Genomic DNA, 14,201 nt, shown 5'->3' on the forward strand with positions numbered 1-14,201 from the left:
CATGGTGAAGCCACACACAACTGCTTTTCACTAAGTTAGAGGAAGACCAAGAAGGAAGGCAAGGTTAGAAAATCAGTGTCAACTCTACCTTCATCAGTCATTTAGCTACTTTATCCTGTTCTGGGATAAATCTGCTCTCTGCCATGCATGCCACACGCCATCTTTGCAGATGAAGCAGCCTGCTTGTTAAGTGTGAAATGTTAAGACCGCAAAGGACAAAACAAACCACAAGGAGATACACCAGAGCCTTTACATGCATCTCTTCCAGAGAGGCAGAGAGGTCTTCAGACTTTTCCAGGGTCTTTTGTTTGTTTGTTTGTTTTTTTAAAAAGAAGGCAGTGCCAGTCATACTGGAAAGGAAAACAAAAACAAAAAACTCTCCTCGGTTATTCCTAAAGGTACAAGCCAGAACAACATCTTCATTGCTCCCTGTGTTCCCCCCCTCCCCCCCCCCCCCAAAAAAAAAAAAAAAAAGAAAAGAAAAAAGAAAAAAAAAGAAGAACAGTCTTTGACAGAGTCTAACACAGATTTCCCACAGGCCAGCCTCTCCTTGTCATTACTGCTGGAAAAGGCAGCTTCTCTTAGATAGCAATTCTCTCTCTTCCAACTCATATTGCAGACTCAGACTTGTGTGTCTTTTAATAACCTCCAGAATCCTAACTATCTTGATGATCTTAGCCCATGTTATTAGGATATTCAAAAGAATTACTAGGCAAGATGTTCTGGCAAAAAGATCACTGTTTTCATAGCAAACAACAGCTGGATCATGCTGTTATTCTGTGGTGTTTTACTATTGCATTTTGGAAGGATTTATGCACTTCTGTAACAAAGAAATGGATCTGAAGAAACTCAGTCCACCGGGAGCAAAACTAGCTGCAAAGATGGTGTTCTCACATTATTCATTTCCATATGCATTCCTATCAGCTTCAGTTGCCCAATACCATGTCATCCCACATAAGACAAACAAGCTAAATTTACTCTTGTCATCTATACAGAGCTTTAAAAGAACAAACTAAACTGCTGAGTGAACTCTAAAGGGACATCTTGATGAAATACAGTACAGTAGGAGTCACTACATAAGAACCCTATACATCCTTTGCAGAGACAAAATATATACCACTTACCAGCCTGTCCCTGCAAGCATCCAAACTGCTCAAAGTACAGGATCATGTACTCCAGTGCCGAGATTAGTTTTCTTTACAATTTTCAGTCTAGAGGATTGTCAGCTGGAGTTCATGAATTTGGAGTATTCTTTCCCCCATTTTTCTCGTTGCAAAGTACCTGGTTTTAATGGCTTGGTTATTCAGCATATTTTTAGAAAAATTTTTGAAGCACCTGAGTAGTTTAGCATCCAAATCTAGGCAAACGTAGGCAACTTCAGTTCATATCTTTGAAAATTTCTGGATATTATACAGTAATACTTGGTTTATGAAAGGTAGGAAAGCAAATTAATTTCATATTGTCATACAAACTTGTACGTTTTCAATAATTTTCCTACAAGAGACATATTCAGGTTAAACAGCCAAACTCTAGAACACTGACAAAAGAGGAATATTTTCTTTTGGTGAAAGAATATGTCTCAGTGCTTTCATAACATCACATTTTAACATTAAATTTGTATGATGCACATGTAAAACACACAAACAAGAATCAGCCCCCACAAGCTGTAGGAGGATTCATTTCCTCATGTTCCTGACCTCTAATTCACATAAATTCATCCTGATAAGGCAGCTTTTCTGCTTCCAATTACTGTGTTTTCTCAGACAAGGATTGTCCTGGTACATATACTCTGGCATTAAGCAAGGTCCTGCTTTTCATCCAGTTTTACAGCTTGAGGAAACCAGGGCTCAGAAAGGTCAGATGAGTGGCCTGAGGTCATCATTCACAAAATGAATCATTCCTTCGGGCACCGCCGGACAACCTGACCCTTGTTCCTTTGCTCTCAATGGCACATTACCCAGCCAACTTCAAAGCATTTTAATCTCATATGTATCTTTCTTATAAAACTCAATAGAAAAGAGCTACTTCTGATCAGAACTTAGGGACTTGGGTCTACAATGCTGTCGAGCACTTTTCAGAATTATGGTTTAGCTACGAGCATTATCCTTCCCTTCCAAGCTTCTCCTCTATATGAAATAAGCGTTCGGTCTTTCCTTGCATGCACCTATCAGAACATTCACAAACCACAAGTCAGGCAATCCAAACTGTAGACACTGTACAGAATGATCACATCTTGAGGCTTTTTGCATAGCCTCTTGTGTTTCTTGCAACAGTGGAAGTTCAGACTACATTTCTGAGCCTCGTTAGTACATACTCTTATTTCCAAAGAATGCTATAATTTCCACATATTCATTTGGGGGCTTCACAGTGGGTACCTAAAATAAAATGCTATACATCTTGAGACGAGTAGTAAAGTACTGGGAGTTGCAATGGGAAAGTAGATCTGTCAGGCTCTCAATGAGGGTCATGTCGTGGACAAAAGCATGAAAAGCTTCTGTTTTTCATGCCCTGAAAAGCATCATCTCCTGTGCTTTCTCCTCAAAAAATAAGCTAGCTACTCAGAGCGGACATGTAACACTAAAACAGTTGTAGTGAACGTCGTGCTGGGGAAAAGGCATGAAGTCATGGTTAGTGTTTACTATTACAGACAAAGAGTAACATATGCAGGGAATAGCATTTCCTTATCCATCGCAGACAAGTCAGTGTCACATGATAGAGTCTAACACTATATTTGAACCATCGATGGGAACATGCTGGAAGGGTACAGTCAAAGGGTGGTTCTTACCGTGGCACTTCTTTGCCTCTTAGACAATATTGTAAGAATATCACTTCTAAACCAAGTGTGCTCCCTATGAAATAGAGCTGCTGCTTATAGAATATTTTAATATCTCTACTAATTGGAGGGTGAGGGTTTTGGGGGAGAGAAGCTGCACAAACCTTAGAATGGCTGCAGTTGCATGTACTGAACTCTCTTTTTTTTCAATTTTCCCCTCATATAGTTTTCTCTGCGTTTTACTACTCTGGCTTTGGGCATCTGCAGTGGGAATCAAGCCTTTATCCTTGGTCTTATTTAAGAATATTTTTCCCTTGTTATTGCCAAGAACCGAAGACGACTTAAACAGATGGATGTCTCCATTCCCATTGTAGGGAGGTTAAGTATAACCTCCCTAACATAGCATGCAAGTCACTTTCTAGCACCTATTCATCCACTGCTGCACACTTTTCTTTCTTTCTTTCTTAAGTTTTAAAAGCTTTTTTTGAGCTATAAAGTCTGGGTTTTCCTTTACTCATATGCATTTCAGGGCAAATATGATAATTCTGATACAGTAAAAAGCAGAGATTTTACATTTATTTATAGTTTTCTTAATTATCTGGTGGCCAAGATAGAGCACTTTTTCCAAGCTCTGCATACATCTATCTGGTCCTCAGCCTCATTTATCTCTGTAGATGAGTAAGCGCAGCAGCTTCAAGCTGCTGTCCACTTCACTAGCATTCTTTCTTGAAGGAATTTGGAATATAATTTCAATATATCTTCTTACCCATAATAATCTGCTTAAAATGATGGATAATAATTTTAACAAACATGGTTCTATTCCTTGCATTGTCACAGATCTCTCTGTGTGATTAAAGGTACATCATATTCTCCTGCTGTTGACTACTTTCAAACGCTTCTCAGCTCTTCTGTCTAACATATTATGATTCACACAAGTGCTTTCCACAGATGAATTCAATTTTTAATGTATAGTAAATATTACATCAATTTGAAAAGCCAAGTCTGGACGGTGAATACGCCAGGAAATGCCCAGTGACATCATGGCCTACTAAAATTCTAGAGACAGTGATAATTTCTGTTTGAAAAACTGTTATTGGATGAGAGGCAATGGACACAAGTTAGAGCAAAGGAAATTCCAATTAGATACTAGGGAAAAAAATTCATAATGAGAGTAGTCAAACTCCAGAACAGGGGCCCATAAACATTGTGGAATTTCTATCCTTGGAGATTTTCAGGTCCTAACTGCTCTGAGTTACTATGCTTTGATTCCACAAAATGTTCAGCTATTAAGGCTGACAAGATATGTGCACAAGAGGAAGTGAGAAACATCTCAGAAGACAGTATCTAACCTACAGTCTACACAGCCACCTCAATTTTTCTCCATCCATATCACAAACTTTGGGTCTTCATATAGACAGAGAAGTGGATTGGTTTTACCATTTTTCAAGCTAGGTCTAAAAAAAATTGCAAGCACAAAGACACTGGTATTTATCACTGAACCCTGGCAACAAAGCACTAAAATGCAATGACCAGCACATCAGTGGACATACATGAAGTCTGCTTCTACAGATTCGATTTGAAACAAGAACAAACAGCTCACTAATCGAAGTTCATACCCAATTGGTATGGTCCCCCTATGTGTCTCTGGGGACAGATTCCAGTAAAGAGGAGAGAGAGAGAGACAGACAGACAGACAGACAGGAAATACTAGAAAGACACAAAGACGCTTTCTAAATACAAGATACATGTCAAATTCCATTCAAGAACAAATGGGCCAAGTTCAGCTGTGAAATCTGAGGGTAAATAAAACAGGTCTGCAGCCTAATTATAGGCTAGGCCTGCACCTCTGCGCAAAAATATATGCACTGGACCATGTTTTTTGGGGTCATTCTGGGTGGAAACCAAAGTACCAGTGATACTGTGAAGCCCAATGTAGAACCAATATACGCAGCTTCTTGAGTATATTTTGCATCAAGCACTTGGCTCCACAGTTACATTGATATTGGTATCCAAGGAAGTAAGGTTAAATCTAGTTCAGGTTATACCTAATCAGGCTGACAGTACACTTCTGTCTGCAGTGCAAACACACCCACTCAAACCCTTGGAGAGGGATATAAGTCCATTGTAGTCAAGCATATTACTCATCTACTTTCATTTCTAGGTGTGCTTAATGCTTTTTTCATTATATTTCCTCCCACTTCTCCTCCTCCTTAGATCCTTTCTCTTTTTTCCCATGTCCTGTGAATATATCCATCACCAATACTTATTTTCCTTTGCACCACATTCTGTTCCTGTTTGAAAGAGTATATTGTTGACTACCTTTCCCTTAAGTAAATTGTTACCTGAAAAAAGAAAAAAAACACTCAACAAACTAATGTTCAACAAAGAACTTCAATGTACTGTATTATAATTCAGTATTAAAGAAAAAGGCTTATTTATGCTTTATATGCTTATTATTTATAAGCCTTTACATGCTCTAGCAGTTCTGAATAAAGATAAATGGTATCTTCAGACAAGAACATACATGGGATATCACCACCAATACAATTTATGTAAGAGTGCGTTTATTGTAATAGAGCACATTGCAAAATATGCTGTACTAAGTCTACACAGAAATCAGTTCCATCTTTCTGGTTATTATGGTTGCACAAACTTCTGTAGTATCTAAACTAGCCACCAGCAGAACACAGGTCATGAGAAATTCTGCTGAGAAAGAGTTAAGACACCTACTGGCACGCCAAGTGCTTTAAGAAACGTTCGTGTGCCTGGGGAAGTTCTGAGTGTCTCAGAAGCAAGCAACAGTCTTCCCATTCTTCTGTCTTCTATTCCAGGGTTTCATTCCCTGGCAACCAGGAGCAATTCCCGAATCATTTCTTCCTCCTACATGTTTCCCACCTGGGACAAAGACACTCAAACCCAGTGCCATGGCAACCACATCAGCCACACAAGCACTTTGGTTCTTTAGGGAAAATGAAAATTCTGAAAGGAAGCTGCGAGATAAAGGCTCCTATTCCCTGTTTCCCACTGTTAGGAAGTAATTACAAAAATACTTTAATCTGAAGTGCTCTCTGGCTGAATAGGTTGTCATTTAAAAAAAATACTATGATGTGAAGAAGGAAAACAGAAAAACTGAGCACGTTAACATGCTGCGTGACATTCAAGCTAAAGGTTGGTTGTCATCATTATATTATACGTGAAGAAAGCACATGGAAAAAAATTATAAATGAACGAACAGAAGGAAAGATAAATCAAACTCTGTGTGACCAGCTTAAGTAGAATATGATCCAAAATCTGCCTCATCAGCTGACTGACGTAAATCTGAGTCTTCTCACTGACTCCAATGGACTTGGACTCGGACCAGGCTTTTACTTTTCTGAGAACAATTTGTATTTTATATACCATTTCACATTTTACTTATTCCTGAGCCTGATTCAGAAGAACTTGCAACCAAGGCCTCCTGGATGCATACTGGATTCTAAACTCTGCAATTCTTTGCCTGTTTCTATTGTTCCTTGAATGCTTTCAAGGAACAAGGTTAATGACCACACATCTTGATGATGTTTGTCAGTTTATTGACAAAGGAGAACACATTCTTTCACTCAGTCCAGGCAGAATGATATCATTATCACACTTTCAAAACCTTCCTAACTCAGGCTTGTCCAGAAGCACTTCTTTGTGTTCCCAACGGAAAAGGTATTTTCCTATTAAAATTTTAAAGATTTATTTGAATAACGTTTTAACATAATAGCCCTATATCTGCTTTTCTTCTGTTTTTTCCAGCTTTTTATGAATAGTTTGCTCTCCCTCTGTTCCCCAAACCCTTCCCCCATATGGATTTTTGATTTTTTTTTCTTTTTGCCCTTAAAAATAAGGGTATTTTCTCAAATAGATACTATTTGGGAATAATATTCATGACGTGAACACTGATCTTGAACACCTACAGTATTCAACTAAAATGAAAAGCACAGATGTTCAGTGTCTTTAGGATCAAGACTTAAATTACTGGGGAAGTCGAGCTTATGAAATCTCATCCCAGGGCAATCTGATACGGAAAAGCCGTTAGGAGACAATCATGCATATTTACACCCGCAAAGAACTCTAGAGATCATCCTGTTGTACGATAGGATTCCCAGACTGACCAGATGCTCATCCCAGATGTTTAAAATCAAACTTCCCACGTCCTTCAAAAACACTGTCTCAGCATCTGCAATCCCTCCTGCTGGCCTGGCACAGCCACCTCACTGAGCATCAATACCCATCAACACAGCAAGTAGAGCATTTTCAGCTCCCCAAATCAGTAACCCTATAGAATAGTCAGATACTATAGCACAGCATGTATTTAGTGGCTGTTACAAGTTTAGAAGCCCTGGCTGCTTCAAAGTACTCTAAAACCAGCATGCTTATTTTCTTGAAGTCTGCTTTGCTTTGCACACCTACCAGGCACAGTTAGTGAGCAAAAAGGCTCTGGGGATGCCAGAAGCTGCCATCACACATTGAGTGGGGGCTCAAACTCTGAGTGAGCTGCCTCTAGCAATTATCTTCACAAGTACATGGCTTTTTTGGCTACCACATCCTTGCTCCTTCAGGTACTGCCACCATTACTTATAAAACAGATTCTCTACCTTTGTCTCAGCTGCATGCTCACATAATGCACAGTAACAAACAGCTACATCTCCAGTCACTCAAATGCTGAATCATCAAAGCTGATCTCCAGCCAGGTACAATAAAGTTGAAAGCTATTCTTGGAAATGCTGAGGAAAGACTATGAACAATTCTCTAAAATCTCTCTCTGTCCTGGTGCAGGAAACCAGTTTTTAATGGGGAAGCAGAGTCTGAGCAGAGCAGATATGCAGAGAACAATCCAGTTGCCATCAGAAAAAAAACGTATTACCTATGCAAGTGTGCTGCAAAGGGAGAGTAAAAACAACAGGAGAAGTTGGGGAGGGAGGACAAACAGAACACTGGAGGGAGGAGATGAGCACAGCGACCCTGCGTTCTCCACTCCAGCGTTTGTGTCCTGACCCGTCCTTTCCGGTGCGCATGTCCGTGACCCTTTTAGCTGGGGGAAGAGAGAGTGACTGAAGGTCCAGTTGTCATTCTCTGCCACTTTCTTGATTCAGCTCACTGGCACGTAGCTCAACTGTACTCTGAGGGACAAGGCACTGAACACCTGTAAGGCACGGGCAGCCCCGGAGGATCTGCCAGGGGCGCGGTGGCAGAACCGCACCTCCTGGCTCGGCCCAGCGCCCTGGCAGAACAGCACAGAGTTACACTGGGGCATGAGGACCATCTCAGACCACTCAGCAGCGTTTCTGTCCTGTGAGCTGCTGCTCCACAACACATGCTTGTAAATATTAGCAGGAGATGCCAAGTCACAGAGAACAGCTATTCACATGGCTTCTACAGTATTTCAAATATTTATATGCTATTTTATAGGAACAAATAATGCACAAATCACTTCCATGATACAATACCAGACATCTACAATGCTAAAAAGTAATGCTTAGGAAGAGCATGGTGTTATTCTCATTTCAACCTAACAATAACTTTTTGGGTTAAACACAGCAACTCATTATAGCTCAAAATAGGAGTTCCCTCTTTTTCATACCGCCAGAGTAATTGATGGTCAGAGGCTAGTGGCTGCAGAAAAAATACCTCCCCCGTCTGTTCATCTATCACCTTTTCTAAAGCTGAAAAAATTCATTAAGATTGCTGGGCTGTTAATCCCCATCATCAGTAAATGCATTTCTGGGATGTCTTTCTCCTCCAGCATCAGTCAAAGACTAGCTTGCCTCTTTAGCTAGAAATTTCTGTAAAATTCAAACATCTCCGTGTTTCTCTATATGCCTGCTAAGCCTAATGACAGGGTCCCCTGTGGTTTCAGCAGTCTGTCTCAACTAACGAGCATTTGTTGTAAGCATGTTCTTGTCAATTCATACTCTGCTATCAGATTCACGATGGTTGATTTCACCGCACTTCTGAGCAGAGATATGCATTTTCAATAATTTTCTCAAATTCAAACAAAGATCGGGACAGTGCATTATTCTGCATGTGTTGCATGATACATGATGTTCCAGGTCACGATTACATTAAACATTAGGCGCAGACCAGTTTTCACATGCTTCTCTATATAACTCCTGTTTGATCCAGGTCTTTGCAAGGAACAATAATCATGACTTATATTACCAGGAAAGAAATCCACTTGACGTTTATTAATGCCATATTGCACCTTACTATATTTAAATGTTTCTCAGGAGCCTTGGCATTCCAGAGAAGGCCTTAGCTACTAGCTTGCAGAAAAAGAGGAGCTTCACCTTCCCAAAGGAATTAAGTCAAGCTCAGCACTTCTGCTCAGCAAACAGGCCCGTGCAACAGAGACAGCAAGTACCAGTTTTCTTTTTTCTTTTTTTAAACTGATTGTATCGCTAACTAGTGGGAATAAACTACTGCTGAAAGACCCTTCAGCGTCTCACATTAGCAGAGAAAAGACCAGGTGCTGAGAAATACAGTAAAACAAAAACCTTTGAATTAGCATGTAAATTACCAGTACAACGCAAAGAATCACTGCTGTCATCCACTTGTCAAAATATGGACAAATTATCCACATTTCCCTAATCTCACAGAGTGAGGGCAAAGGCAGATGGGGCATTTTATAAGCATAAAACAACAAAGGAACCTCGCCTGCCATATGGTAGATAAACCTCACTCTTTACACCAGTGAGTGAATGGAGACATAGGTGGCTTGCCCAGCGCTCAAAATCACGCGACAAGAGGAACAGCTGAGGAGAAGTATTCACTCTTAGCACCTTAGGAGCTGCAAATCCCTAAGCCTCCTACATATGCCCTAGAGAACAACAGATTCTCTAGCAGAGGATTCAGAATTAACAGATTCCTGCACTGAACTGCTGTCCCAGCCCAAATGGGATCTTCCTCATAGTGAAAATTCCTGTCTTGTCCATTCGTTCAGTTTTACGTTAAATGTGAATAATATAAGCTAGAGAACAAGGAAAGAAGGTAAAAAACTGACCAAAAATTGGCAGTGAAATTCATCTACCAAAACAGAAAAACAAAACAAAACAAACAAACAAAACCCCAGAATGCCTGGAATGCATTACCTTAAAAATGGTGCTCATACCTTAAAAAACTAACCAAACAAAAACACCTCCCCAATACTATTTTTGAAATATCTACCAAACATTACTGCAGCAAATGTAAATACGCTGTCCCAGCTACTGCAGGCGTAAGGGTAAGAGATGCCATCTGCCTAATATCATTAACTTTAGGTGAGTAAAGGGCATTTCAAAATGCTAAGCATGCAATGCTGATTCACTCCCCCTCAAGTGACTTGACCTCTTTAATTACATTGTCAATTATGGTAACGCAAAGCTGGACCAATCACTGACACTTCACCTAATAAATAAAAATCTGCTTATAATGGATTTACCATGGAGACTCTTTAAATTCATATGGCAAATCCAGGGAGAGCATTTCCATTAATTGATGCCTTTTTACATCCCACTCTTTTCAATCATTCTAGTGCGAATAGGATCTCCTGCGTACAAATGGCCCCGAATATTTGGTGATGGCCCAAGCAGATGAATTCTACAGACACTGCACATAGCTCCCACCAAAGGAGGCAGCTCCTACTCCCTTGAGAAGTGTGTGTAGCCCTTGAGCAGCTGGCCACGATTCCCCCACAGCTCTAGGCATGTGGAAGGCTGGGAGAGAGAGAGGACAGACCCAGGGTCACTCAGTGCATGGCATTAGCCAGCTGCATGCCCTCCATGTGGTGCACTTCTCTGTGCAGCCCGCAGGGGAAACACCACAATAGTAACTTCCCAGGAGAGCAGTCGTCGTTCTTGTCGGCAACAGATTGTTTTACTCCCTCTCGTCCCCCTGTGAGGCATCTAACGATTCGACGTGGACGATGGGGCACCCTGCATTGGCTGCCGCAGTGTGATACCGGTCAGTCATCATAAACCCTGCTTCTCCTCTGTCTGCACGTTCTGGCTGTATGTTGTCAGAGGACAGGCACTCATGAGACAGCCAGTGAAGAGTAAGTATTTCAGAAGAAATTTTCAAAACCTAAAGACTTTGGATAACCCATCCTAATGAGATACCACAAGCTGATTTCAGAGTATAGATGCTCACATCTTTCTAAAAGTAAACTTGCTTCAAGCTGTCTAAATTGGGCATATACACAAAAACAATCAAAATACCCCCAAAGCAACAGAAACAAAAACAAAAGAAGTCCCCCCCCCCCCGGTTCAAAGGATATCTGTGCCATCTATTAAAGGCTCAGTCTTTGCTTTATGTTCCTAACTCTATAACGTGAGAGATGAGTTGATAAAAAGCATGTGCTAGCTTATCAATTCACTCATTGCGTTTCTTGCTGAAGCATTCACCTTTCTTCCCATCTTCCATGTAACTGCCTATTTTGAGTTTTTTCCTTGTGCTTAATGAAAAAGGATGCGGGGCTGGGGGAAGTGTGCAAAGTCTTTCAGTGTGTGAGGATGCGGAAGTTCCCCAGCACTCCTCCTAGCACAGGCAGACAGAGGGCAGAAAAACCAAGCCCCATCCATAAATGTTAACACGTTTGTAATCCTACAGCATTCATCAAACAAATGAGGCAGGTTCCCATCCAACTTCTTGGGTGTTTAATGCAATGCACTTTTAAGGAAACGAATCTCTACAAAAAACAAATGATGAAAAAAATACCATGGTGCACTCCATACGCCATCATTCCCTAAAGAGGCTATAAATAGCCATGAATACCATAAATAGGAATCAGGACTGGGTGCTGCTGCAGGGATAATGTTGTATTGGTGCAAAAGTGGGAAGACTCACACCCACCGTATCTGATAGCTTGAAGAATTCTAAAGTCTATTGCAGAAGCCCTTTCGGATCTATGCTTCCACCTTTCTAAGAAAGCTTGTTTCAACTTTAATCTACTGCAAATAACTTTCCAATACAGGAAAATAGGAGAGAGAAGTACTTGTATCATAAGCGCACGTCTGTTTCTACAAGAAAACAGTACATGAACTAATAAAAGCTGCACTATATTGTGATCACCACTAATATCTTGATCTTAAGCTTGCAATTTCCTCAACTTAGAATTCCTATTCTAATTCTATCTGATGAGCAGTTTGAAACAATGTCCAACAATTTCCCAAACATTATAAAATACTCCAGGAATACCAGATGTCCTGTCAGACTGAGAGCTTCCTTTGTACAGCTGGAGTTGGAAACTTTACGGACAATAATATCTGACAAAACTGTGCCTTCTTGTAGAGAGAACACAATGCAGCATATCCTGTTTCATTATGGTGGAGGAATTTTACACAATGCTTCACAGTTCTTATAATAACCTCACTAACAACAATTTTTTTTAAATGTTATCTTAATGTCTAATTTGTTGAGCCATCTTAATTCATTACTAAAACCTTGGATTCTTGTCTGTGTTGGCTAAAGATGTGGCTGACATTCTTAATCACTAACAGCCTGCACTCTGTATTCCTGCCCCTGGCCAGAGCGCTGGGCATGCAGGGCTGACGCAGAGAAGATCAAGAAGGATTTTAATGCATCTATATGTAATAGGCTGCTCAACCACTGCTAACTGTTTCACAGTGTCATAATATCTGAACTCAAATGCTTTTAAAAGCTCTGAACTGTCAAAAGCAAATTAAGGAGACTGCCTGTGAAAATGTGTAATGCTTCAGGCTTCAATAATTTGCTTTTAGTATGATATTGCTTGAATCTTAAAACGGATCTTGAAGATGTACGGATAAAGGAATTACGGCTGACTATTTTCCTATGCCTACTCTCAGCCCAGGTAGAAGAGTGAACTACAATGCAGATGAGACTACAGCCTACTTTGCAAGTGTAATAGGAACAGACTTTGTCCAGCTGGACATGGTCATTAATCAGGTGTAGTCAATAGTTATGAAAGGAGGCTAAAAGCAGAAGAATCGTATCAGCTGAAGAGAAACCAGGAGAGAAAATTAGCCAGCTAACTTTTTCTCGCTAAATGACAGGAAAGATTTGTAGTCTTCACAACAGACTGGAAAGTGGTTTACATCACAGCAATGTGAAAAGACAATCTTTAGGCACAACTGGAAGTTAAAGAATATTAGTAGTTCAGCTCTGGAAGAACATTTTTCAAGCAAATTTTAAGAAACCCTCTTAGGAGGATGTTCAAAATACTCCAAGTAGTGGATATACCTACAGCACTCTCACAAAAGCAGGACCATGCCTGGTCTCACAGGCATGCTATACTGTTCAAGTTACTACTGCCAAGATCACCAAAGGAGCTAATGTTCTTAGGCTTGCATGCTTCAGAAGTTCTCTGACCATTTTTAAGCTGAAAACGAGCCAGGTAATAAGCAGCACATCGAACTGTCTGATGGGGTGATAACCAAGGGGAGTTTTTACACGTATAATAATCATTGAAAGGATGGTAAGCCTGCTGTAAAGACAGACTTTAATAAGACTTGCAGGTTTGTTCTAGCTCAGAGGCACGGATAGGGACATGCAGACCACATTCCCCAGATGTTCTGTATCAACTCACAGAAAGGGAATTTATTAACAAAACCAAAATTGTGGCAGGATCTAAATGTACGAAAGCCAAGAAACTCCACATGACATTGTTTACTCTATACTGGCAAACCTTTAATGGTAGTTAAGAGCTTACCCAGGAAAAATACTCAGCAAGGAATGGTCCAGTTTCTTACAGAAGAGCTTTTTAAAATACAGCAGCAATCTATTGCATATATATCACTTTCCTACAGTGATGAGCTGGCTGTTCTACAAGACAGACCATAGCTTTGCATCACTAGGACCTTTCAACTGGATATGGTTACGTCTGTGAATTAACAAACTTGCGGATATTTTTTCCCCTCCAGGAAATTTAAATTCAAAAAAAAATCAGTAAGTTAGCTGCAAATACAGTGGTGTGGAGGAGTGGAAGAGGTTGGAGACTTGCAATCAGTACTGCCCAGGTCTCTAGACCACCAGCCAGGCATCAGAGCACTCACAGAAACATTACACCACGTTCAACTGTTTACTGTCAAGTCCTGTACTCTGCTGGTAGACACAAATACCTCTCTCCCCTCATATCCACTTTCATTTAAAACAAAAAGCTGTACTTCTCTGAGAGTTGTACGGGATACAGCAAGTCATCCCTTGAGAACCATCTGTGAGCACATGAAGGATGCTAAAGGAAAGAGATGCTTAACTCGTGGAAGTAGACACACCTTCTGGAAGACTAATGAAAACTTGAGCTATCTGAAATAGCTCTCAATTCCCACGTATCTTTTCAGAGAAAGCAACTCCCAAATCATACCAAACAAGTTAAGTCCATGAGGACTGGCAGTGAGGGAGTGCTTCCTCCTCTATGCTTAAGCATTTGTATCTCATCTTAGTTCTTCAT

General features: G+C 40.4%; 1 protein-coding gene across 1 annotated transcript in view; it reads right to left on the reverse strand.

Moving 5' to 3' along the window:
* ADAMTS3 (ADAM metallopeptidase with thrombospondin type 1 motif 3) overlaps positions 1 to 14,201 on the reverse strand; it is a 137,696-nt gene that overhangs the window by 77,821 nt on the left and 45,674 nt on the right. The gene's annotated exons all lie outside the window — the stretch shown is intronic.

The sequence above is a fragment of the Rhea pennata genome, chromosome 4 (genome assembly GCF_028389875.1).
Source record: "Rhea pennata isolate bPtePen1 chromosome 4, bPtePen1.pri, whole genome shotgun sequence".
Taxonomy (NCBI): Eukaryota; Metazoa; Chordata; class Aves; order Rheiformes; family Rheidae; genus Rhea; species Rhea pennata.